We start from the raw sequence: 10,566 nt of genomic DNA, 5'->3' as shown, positions 1-10,566 counted from the left end.
GAAAGGAAACCACCTGCCTCAATTCCCTCCCTACTGTGTGTGGCTTCTTCAGTGCTAATCAACTCTCCCCAAGAGTTCTTTTCTTAAGAAAATAACAACTAAAGTATTTAATTGTATTTACAAAAGAATGCAAGACAGTTGGAAGCTTCCCTCAGCCCAGAATATGGAAATTGGTGGCAACAGAGCTATTATAAACAAGACCGGGCTTAACTGCAGACGTGCATTAGTTCTCAATTTAACACTCCAAAACACCCCCCCACCCCCCTCTCCTGCCCCAGCAAGTTTCCCCTCGACTTTACCATGACTAGGTGAAAAACTTGGAGGGTCCAGCAAGGAATCTGGAAGGTCTAAGTCCACTAGCGCCACAGGAGCTTACCTTGATATCAAATTGAGATTACAGGTAGCTTTCTTCCCCAGGGTCAAGGTCTCAAAGGCCCTGAGGGCTGGCTGATGAACCTACTGAAGTGAGAAGTTCTTGTCACTTGCCTCCCTTGTCTCACTCTATAACAGCTTCTTCAGCTTCCTGGTTTGTCTGATGACAGGTTTAAGATGAGGCTTCTCTCCCTCCCAGGGGTCCCGAGGAGCTCTGAGGGAAAAGAAAATGATCCTGTTGAAAAGGTAGAAGAGTTGGGGTGGGGGAGGACTCCCTTGTCCCGTACTCTTATATTAACAACAGTTGTGGCTGCCAAGGCTGAGATAACTGAAAAAATCAGTTTTTCCTTGACCTGTGATTAGCCTGTCTTCAGCTGGTATTCACTCCTTGCTTTCCCAGAATAACCTTGGAGGATGATTAGGTGGGAAAGGGCTGTACCAATCCTCTTGCAGGGAAGCAAGCTGATGAGAGGAGAGTTCCTCTCCTGATATAGTTTCTGACTTAGTATAGCCAGGACTCAGTTACCAGGCTACGTTATCTGCTTCCTTTACCTCTGGAAAGCCAACAACACAGCATGCTCAGAGGCAGGTGCTCAGCTGGACCGGAAATTTCCTGCTGCTCCTAATTAATAGGTTAATTAATAGGTTATAACCTATTAAATCACCAACCCTTCCCTGAAGGAGAACTGGCTTCCCAAGAGCTCCGTTAACCCTGGTGGTTTATTTTTCGGGCCGCTGCTTCCCATAGAGGGTTGAGATAGTCCTAGACTGAGGAGGAGAGCTTCCGTGGCACCCGGACCCAACCTCATCTGCACAGCTGAGCGCTCAGTACAGTGCTCTGCACACAGTAAGCGTTCAATAAACACGATTGAATGAATGAAACTTCCACCTGTAGCTGGTAAAAGGGGGTATGGAAGGAAAGGCAGTGGATAAGTGAGGAGACCCCCATCTCCCCTTTTGTGTTCTTTCCTCCCAGGCCGCTGCTGGGAAATGGAGCCCTAAAGCCACGTTGACCCAGTTGCTCATGGCAACCACCATGCGTCTTTGCAGCCTTGCTAAGCTGTCTGTAGTGTGCTGCTTGTTCCATTCCTCCCGCCTATGTCTCCCAGCTGATGGGTGGGGGGAAGCCCCCTCCCACACCCTTGCATGGATCAGGAGGAAAGGAAAAGAGAGAGGCCACAGTGCCAGAGCTGGACCATAGCCCCTGGGCTAGCTGGCATGGGTGTTCCCGTGAGAAAGATACACAAAGGCCCGGGTCTGGGGTTTGGAGACGGACGTCAGGCTAGGCCTCCTGTTGCCATGGTGACAGGCTGAAGCCCGGGTGGGGGGCGGTCTTGAGCCCCCACGGCAGTGCCATCTATAAAACGTGTCTAGTTGGGGACGGGCCACGGTCGGCCAAGCCAGGGCTCGGAAGAGGGGCGAAACGTGAGTGGGGAAGGCTCAGGCACCCCCACACTCGCATTGCCTTCAGTGGTCTCCTTTCCCCTAAGTCACAGAGCCTGGAGCTAGGAGCCTGGAGCTAAATGCGGAGTCCGGCTTAGCTGGGGATGGTGGTTGCCATGGAGATGGTGAATCCAGAAGAGGGAGGAAGAGCAGCGACCCTTCCCCCACAAACTCTGCACCGTGTTGGGGAAGGGGAGGGGGGAGAGGAGTTTGGGGAGGAGGATGGGGACTGAGTTTCAGGGAGTCTGAAAAGCAAAGTCATTGCATACCACCCACGGGTAGCTTTTTCCTGCCTTCCTCCAGTGGAGGGGAAAAGCAGTTGGTTGACATGGCCCTGGAGCACAAGAAAGGGTGAGGGAGAAGAAGAGGCAGTGAGTGCCTGCCTAGGCAGCCTGTCCCCCCTCCCCCTCTCCTTCCCCTCATCCTGAGGCTGGCTTTCATTGTTTCCAGCCAGTATGGTAGGAGCAATCTGGGAAGACCTGTGGAATCAGAAGTCTTTGCTCAGCTGGGCCCTTGGGCACATTGTTTGGTATACGGGTCCCTCGGCATACAATGGAGCTGAAATTCCTTTCTCCCCCTACCCCAGCTTCCCGGGGATTTCCCATGTCCTATTCCCCTCCCGATGACGGACAGACTACGAAGGTGGCGTACGGCTTGCTCATACCACCAAGGCCTCTGAGAGGAACTGGATTCTGGGAAAGACCCATGTCTCCAGTTTAACGGGGAGCTGAGCTGACCTTCCTCTCATTCCAGCCCACCCCACGCCCCAAACTTGCCGGTTTGCAGAAAGCGGGTGGTGGATTTCAGAGGCCAAGCAAGGCCGAATACAGGGAGTGGGGGCAGTGAAGCTGGAGGTCTGTTTTGGAGGGCAGCAGGGGCAGGGCTGAGTTCTATATTAAGTCCTTGGGGTACAGTCTGTGAGCTCCCAGCAGAGGAGTGGGCCCTCCATGAATGGGATTAGGCCTGCTTGGTGGTGGGGTGGGGGGAGAGGATGGGCAGCTGGCCTTCCTTAGGGGCTTGTTCTCTGCCTGTTCCTTAGGGGCTCTGGGGACTCTGCCATAGGTGGGGGAGGGGACCCACAGAAACCCCACTGCTCGACCCCCAGCAGGGCTCAATCAATGATCACTTGTCTGCCCTCCTCTGACCTTCTCACCTCTCCCCGGGAGGCTTTGGAGGAAACCCAGTGGGCTGGGGGAAGGGTGGGATGGTGGGGGTGGAAGGGCCTGGCCACTGAGGGAGGGAAGGAGGACCAAAAGCAGTAAAGCATTTTGAGTCTAGTTAAAGGGATCCAATGAAAGGAAGCTTGCTGGAAATGGGTGTTCCCTTAGTCCAGGGGGAGACTCCAGCTCAGGTCATGAAATCCAAGTTGATCTGAAAGCTTCCTCCACCGACCCCCGCGGCTAAGTGATTCCATTCCTCTGTGTGTCAGGCTCGGGCCCCGGGGAGCCCTAATCCTTGCTTAGAGGGCAGAGGAACTCACCCCGTTTATTTCTAAATAATTCATTGTATTTCCATGGAGACGGAGCAGTGGCTTCAACCTTTCTCTCCCTCCCCTCAACCCTGCCTTGGCTCTCCTTCCTTTCTCTGTGGGCTGAGCCGTGGGTGGCGACAGAGGTAAGGATGGAGCTGAATAAATTGTCAGGTGGGAAGGAGGCTGGAGTTGGGAAAAACTAAAAATCAAAGTGTTTGGGAGTGGGAGGATGACTAAGCAAGGATTGCACCGGGGCCTGTCTCCCAGCACAGCAGTAGGAGCCGGGCTGAAGGCTGAAACTACCCTGAGATGGGGTCAGGGCTTTCGGCTCCATGTCCAGTAGGGTCTGGACACCAGTCAGTCAATCATATTTATTGAGTGCTTACTGTGTGCAGAGCACTGTACTAAGAGCTTGGGAGAGTACCATATTACAAGCGCATTCCCTATCCATAAGGAATTTACGCTCTAGAGGGGGAGATAGACATTAATATAAATAAATAGAATTACAACTATGTACATAAGGTCTGTGGGGCCGGGAGGAGGGATGAATAAAGGGAGCGAGTCAGGGAGGCGCAGAAGGGAGCGGGAGAAGAGGAAAGGAGGGCTTAGAGAGAGGCTCTTGGAGGAGATGTACCTTCAATAAGGCTTTGAAGGAGGGGAGAGTCATTGTCTGTCAGATATGAAGAGGGAGGGTGTCCCAGCCCAGTGGCAGGACACGAGCAAGAGGTTGGCGGAGAAATAGATGAGATCAAGGTACAGTGAGAAGGTTAGCACTAGAGGGGCAAAATGGGCAGACAGGGTTGTTTAGGACAATAGTGAGGTGAGGAGGAGGGGGATTCCAACCAGGATTCCATAGCTGATTCAGGGTCCTCCACCCCATAGGTGGGCCAGGTCACAGGCTCCAGTGAGGGCCTTGGGGCAAAGAAGGGGAGAGGCAGGAGCATCATGGCGTGAAAACAAGGCCAATAATAATAATAATAATAATAATGTTGGTATTTGTTAAGCGCTTACTATGTGCCGAGCACTGTTCTAAGCCAATAGTCCAGGCCCTCTCCACCCAGCAAGCAGGAGTTTACATTTATTGTTATAATGTACTCTCCCGAGCGCTTAGTACAGTACTCTGCATTCAGTAAGTGCTCGATAAATATGACTGAACGAAACAAATGAATGCAGCCTCAGCACCAAAAGCTACCAAAGCCTCACTCTGCTCCTCTTTGGATGGAGTCTCTGCTTGGATGAATTTTGAACTAAGAAACAGATATGGAAAGTAAGCCTTCTCTGAGGTCTGGCTTATAATATCTGGAGATAATAATAATGGTATTTATTGAATAATGGAGTAGATACAAGACAAGCAGACAGATCACAATCCTTGTCCCAGTTGGTGCTCACAGTCTAAGGGGAAGGTATTTAAACCAGTGTGGCTCAGTGGAAAGACCCTGGGCTTGGGAGTCAGAGGTCATGGGTTCGACTCCCGGCTCTGCCACTTGTCAGCTGTGTGACTGTGGGCAAGTCACTTAACTTCTCTGTGCCTCAGTTACCTCATCTGTAAAATGGGGATTAATTGTGAGCCTCACGTGGGACAACCTGATTACCCTGTATCTACCTCACTGCTTAGAACAGTGCTCTGCACATAGTAAGCGCTTAACAAATACCAACATTATTAATCCCCGTTTTCCAGGATTAGCAGACAGGACTCCCGGCTCTCAGGCCCATGCTCTTTCCACTAGGCCATGCTGCTCCTCCCCTGGAAAATGGTGGGAGCTTAAAGCCAGGTCTGAAGGAACCCAGAGGAATGAGAACATATGCCACGGCTTTGTTTGTTGTGACGGGTTACCTCCGGACCCCTCCTCTCACTGTCTTTGCTAGTAGGGGCGGCTGCCAGCCCTTACCTCCTCACCAAGTGCTCCAGGAATCCCACTGGCAGCAAACCCTGCGGTGCCTCTCCCAGCTTGAATGCCATTAGCTTTCAATGGCATTCAAAGCCATTGGAGGGGCGGCTACCACAACTGCCCGCCCCCCCGGCCCCCGGCCCCCAACCCCAAGCCCGCACCAGAGGATGGTCCAGAGGGTACCAGCCAGAGGCAGTATGGCCTAGTGAAAAGAGCTCAGCCCTGGGAGTCAAGATCATGGGTCTTAATCTTGGCTCTGCCACTTGTCTGCTGTGTGACCTTAGGCAAGTCACTTTACTTCTCTGGGCCTCGGTTACTTCATCTGCAAAATGGGGAATCAGACTGTGAGCCCTATGCGGGACAGAGACTGTGTGCAACTCTATTTGTTTATATCCTCCCCAGTACTTAGTACAGTGCCTAGCACCTAGTTAGCGCTTAACAAATACCACTATTATTATTATTATTACCCCAGAGCTTAGTACAGTGCCTGGCACACTGGCTTGGGAGTCAGAGGACATGGGTTCTAATTCCGGCTCTGCCACTTGTCAGCTGTGTGACCTTGGGCAAGTCACTTCACTGCTCTGTGCCTCAGTTACCTCATCTGTAAAATGGGGATTAAGATTGTGAGCCCCACATGGGACAATCAGATTACCTTGTATCTACCCCAGAGCTTAGACCAGTGCTTGGCACATAGTAAGTGCTTAACAAATACCATAATTATTTAATACCAGTAAAACACAAAATCTCCCAAAACAAAACAACCAAATCAAGAGAGAGTAGCACAAGCTCCTTTCACACAAGCCTCAGCTACTAATGATTTTGGTGCTTAAGTAACCATCCCAGGGAAGCAGTGTGGTCTAGTGGAAAGAGTCCAGACCTGGGAGTCAGAAGACCTGGTTTCTAATCCCGGCTCCACCACTTACCTGCTGTGTGACCTTAGGCAAGTCACTTCACTTCTCTGTGCCTCAGTTTCCTCATCTGTAAAATGGGGATTCAATTCCTCTTCTCCCTCCTACTCAGACTGTGAGCCCCATGTGGGACAGGGACTGTGTCCAACTTGATTATTTTGTAACTCCCCTGGCCCTAAGTACAGTGCTTGGCATATAGTTAGCACTGAACAGAGAAACAGTGTGGTCTAGTGGATAGAGCATAGGCCTGGGAGTCAGAAGGACCTGGGTTCTAATTCTGGCTCCTCCACGTGTCTGCTGTGTGACATTAGGCAAGTGACTTAATTTCTCTGTACTTCAGTTACCTTATCTGTAAAATGGGGATTAGGACTGTGAGCCCCTATGTGGGACAGGCATTAGGTCCAACCTGATCAGCTTCTCTCTACCCCAGTGTTTAGAACAGTGCTTGACACATAGTAAGCACCTAACATATATCATCACCATCATCATCATCATCATCATCATCAACAACAATGCCACAATTATCATCATTATTATCTAGGGATGAATGGCTCTGTATCCTCTTCTTGGACCCCGGAGTCTCTATATACTCCTCTAATTCCTTCTGCAGGTGCTCACAAGGCAATATCAACCATCAGCCTAAGCTAACCAGCACCTTTTGGCATTTGGGGATTTTTTTTTTGTTCCACATGGGGCTCACAGTCTTAAACCCCATTTTATAGATGAGGTTACTGAGGCACAGAGAAGTTAGATGACTGGGCCAAGTTCACACAGCAGACAAGTGGTGGGGCCGGAATTAGAACCCAGGTCCTTTTGACTTTCAGAACCATGTTCTATCCACTAGGCAACACTGCTTCTCTATTGAGCCCCAGAGGGGGCCCAGAAATTGAGCCCCAGAGAAGCCTCAGTTGCCAGCCTACCAGAAAAAGCATTTCTTCCTGGCCCTTTGGAGTTTCTTCACACTGGGAGGGGAGGGGCAGTTTACAGAGGTTTCTTGCAAAGCCAGCTGCCACTGTGGTTCCAGAATCTCCCTTGTCACTTGTGGAATCTCTTGGGAGAAGAAAATTGCCTGCCTCCCCTGGTGGGGGCCAGTAGCCTTGTGCAGCCTCAAGAGGCCCCTGAGGCAAACATTACATCAGGAAAATTTTCCTTGGATACAACTTCGAATTGTGATAAGAACTGGCAGGACCCATCCTGCTCCTGTAGCCGAAAGCCAGCCATCATGTCCTGGACCTCTTCACCCTCAGACTGGAAGGAGGGGCTCACGAAAGGAGGTGGAGGATCGGGAGGATGGCAGGGGCAGTTTGGGAGGGGAAGGCATTGCACTGGACTGTAAGCTCTTATTGTGCAGGGATCGTATCTACCAACTTTTTTTATGGTATTTGTTAAACGCTTACTACGTGCCAGGCACTATTCTAAGTGCTGGGGTTTATAGAAGATGATCAGGTTGGACACGATCCATGTTCCACATGGGGCTCACAGTCTTAATCCTCGTTTTGCAGATGAGGGAACTGAGGCACAGAGAAGTTATGTCATTTGCCCAAGGTCACGCAGTAGACAAGTGGCAGAGCTGGGATTCTGAGCCAGGTTCCTCTGACTCCTAGGCCTGTGTATATTCCCAAGCGCTCAAACGATTTACAGGAAGAGAGGAGCAACCTCCCCCTTCTAGAGCTCCCAGCAGTTGTGGATCTTTAAACTGTATTGATTACCCTACCCGTAATTTTTTTGGGTGTCTGTCTCCCCCACTGGCAGCTCCTTGAAAGCAGGGATCCTGTTTACTAACGCTCTCAAAAGTGCTCAATAAAGTCTATCGATTGACTGACTGGATGATAGTAGGAGAGGGGAAGGAGAAAAAGGCTGGTGTGGACATGAGGCTTCATGAAGACACAATCTCAAGTGTCCCTCTCTCCTCCCAAGAGCCCTTCAGCCCACAGAATAAATCCCATCCTGTTCGCACACAGTGAGCGCCCACTAAATACCATCGACTGATTGATTGTTTTGGAAGCACTCCACAGTCTGGCTTCCAGGCAATTCTCCTTCCTGAAGTACTTCCCCTCTGGCCGACTCTCCTCCACCCTCCTCAGTCCCAGAAGGGTGAATGCCTTCTCTTGCTATCAAGAGTCCATTCAAAGCCTTTTCTACCTCTTTTTCCATCACCTCCCAGCTGAAACAATCCCTTTCCTGACTCAATCTTCTCTGGAAGATAAGCAGTCTTTATCAGAAAAGGAGGCCGGCAGTTTCAGACCAGATTTCCACTAGTTGCCAAGGTTGGGGGGAGGCCCAGATGGGTGGGAGGAATGGCTCTGGGTCTGAGGTTGTCAGGATTACAGTCCCACTTCCTGAGGCAGAAACCTCGCTGATGGCCGCTGGGCCAGCCCGCTTTAAACTGGTGTGGGACAGTGTTTTGGAATAGCTCTCTCCCAACCACTAGCCATGATGATTTATGTGACTTAGAGAACTTAAAGGTGAAACTCAAGGGGTGGGGACCGTTAGAGCCTCAACGTCTCTTTCTCTGAAAGGTTTATCAATGTGCCAATGCAGGGCAGCCAATCCAACCTGGAAAACACAGGGTCCAAGACTGCCAACGGCATCGGGGATTCCTCAGAAAGGCTTATGGGATCCACGCTAGACTTTGTATTTCTTCTCATCTCAGCTCTGGGAGTTGGGAGACCTGGATTCTAGTCCTGGCTCCATCATTTGCCTGCTGCGTGACCTTGGACGAGTCACTTAACTTCTCTAGACCTCAGTTTCCTCATCTGTAAAACGGGGATAAAATACACAAGCAAGCAAGCAGGCAGTGGTATTTACAGAGTGCTGGGTACAGAAGACTGTATTAAATGCTTGGGAGAATACATTAGAGTAAGTTGACAGGATCCCTGCCCTCAAAGAGCTAACTACCCGCTCTCCCTCTTGAACCTTGAGCCGACATGGGACAGGATCTGTGTCCGATACATTGTCTTGTATTCACCACAGTGCTGTTCAAAGTCAGCGGCATTGGTCTTCCATTTTTCTTTCTCTTTTGCTCCCGGGGCCGGGGGAGAAGGCGGCGGAGAAAGGGAGTGGAAAGAGAATGAGAAGCAGCCCCTCGGTTGGTCTGAGGAACCCAGTGATCCAGAACCTTTTTTTTTTTTTTCCTTTTACCAGGTTCATGAGAACCTCCAGTTACTGGATCCTGCACCAAACACTAATTTGAGCTCAGGTCTTTCTTCATGGATTTTCAACTTTGAGGTCAAGGCAACTGGAGCTTAGCACTATCTTCATGCTAACTGCCTGGAGACTTTATAGGGGAAAAATCATTTTTGTATGATCTATCAATCAATGGTATTTACTGAGTGCTTACTATGACAGAGCACTGTACTAAGCCCTTGGGAAAAGTACAACAGGTTTAGCAGACACATTTGCTGCCTACAATGTGCTGACACTCTAGAGGGTATGAATTTTAAGACGTCCATTACATAAAACACGCAACATGGGTCTAGGTTGGAAGTTTGCTTCCCAGACTGGGGATCGATATCAGAGGCCTCACCCTCCCATCTTTAATCCAGCAGTGCAAATCATTACCATGCCCCAATCAAGCTAAGCTTGAGAAGCAGCGTGGCCTGGTGGATAGAGCATGGGCCTGAGAGTCAGAAGGATCTGAGTTCTAATCCTGTCTCCACCACTTGCCCGCTGTGTGACCCTGGGCAAGTCATTTCACTTCTCTGTGCCTCAGTTACCTCATCTGTAAAATGTGGGTTAAGACAGTGAGCTCCATGTAGGACGTGGGTGGTGTCTAACCTGTTTAGCTTGTATCTACCTCAGTGCTTATTACAGTGCCTGGCACATAAGCACTTAAATACAAAGCCTGAAGATGATTAATGCATTCTTTTTCCTTGAATTTTTCTTTAGGATGCCACAGACATGCACAAGTTTGGTTACAAAATGCATACACTTGGGTCCTTTTAACTGACGTGCTTGGAGGGTGGTGATTTTACCTGAAAGCAGATTGAGTGATATTAATGAGGGTGAGGAGAGGGGAAGTGTTCTGTGGTCTTTAGAGCTATTTGAATCTACCTAAAAGATTCCTTGACCGTATTAGGAGGGAAAAATCAATAACCTCTACCGACTAATTAAAGTTTGAAGAGAGGAATTAACAGTTGCTTGAAATCAGTCTATCTGTATTGGGAAAGGCAGAGTGCACTGGCCTGGCACCTAATCATTCTCCTTTCAGTAGAAGCCTTGATATGGACTAATAGAATTCCAATACAACACTCTCGAGAGCTCCATTTAGCTGAAGATGCTCACCTGGTGACAATGATGTTTATGTTTCCTCTTGCTGGGATGAGGCTCTTCAGATCCCACCGTATTTCAACTCCACGTGCCAGTGGAGTGGGAAGCACTTCAGCAGCGGCGGGGCGCAGCATCTATAAAAGCAAAGAACGTTAGGAATGTGGTGGCTGCTGAGAATATTGGGCTGAGCTGTGAGGAGCCCAAAACTCTACTT

The sequence above is a fragment of the Ornithorhynchus anatinus genome, chromosome 2 (genome assembly GCF_004115215.2).
Source record: "Ornithorhynchus anatinus isolate Pmale09 chromosome 2, mOrnAna1.pri.v4, whole genome shotgun sequence".
Taxonomy (NCBI): Eukaryota; Metazoa; Chordata; class Mammalia; order Monotremata; family Ornithorhynchidae; genus Ornithorhynchus; species Ornithorhynchus anatinus.
This window is presented reverse-complemented; position numbering follows the sequence as displayed.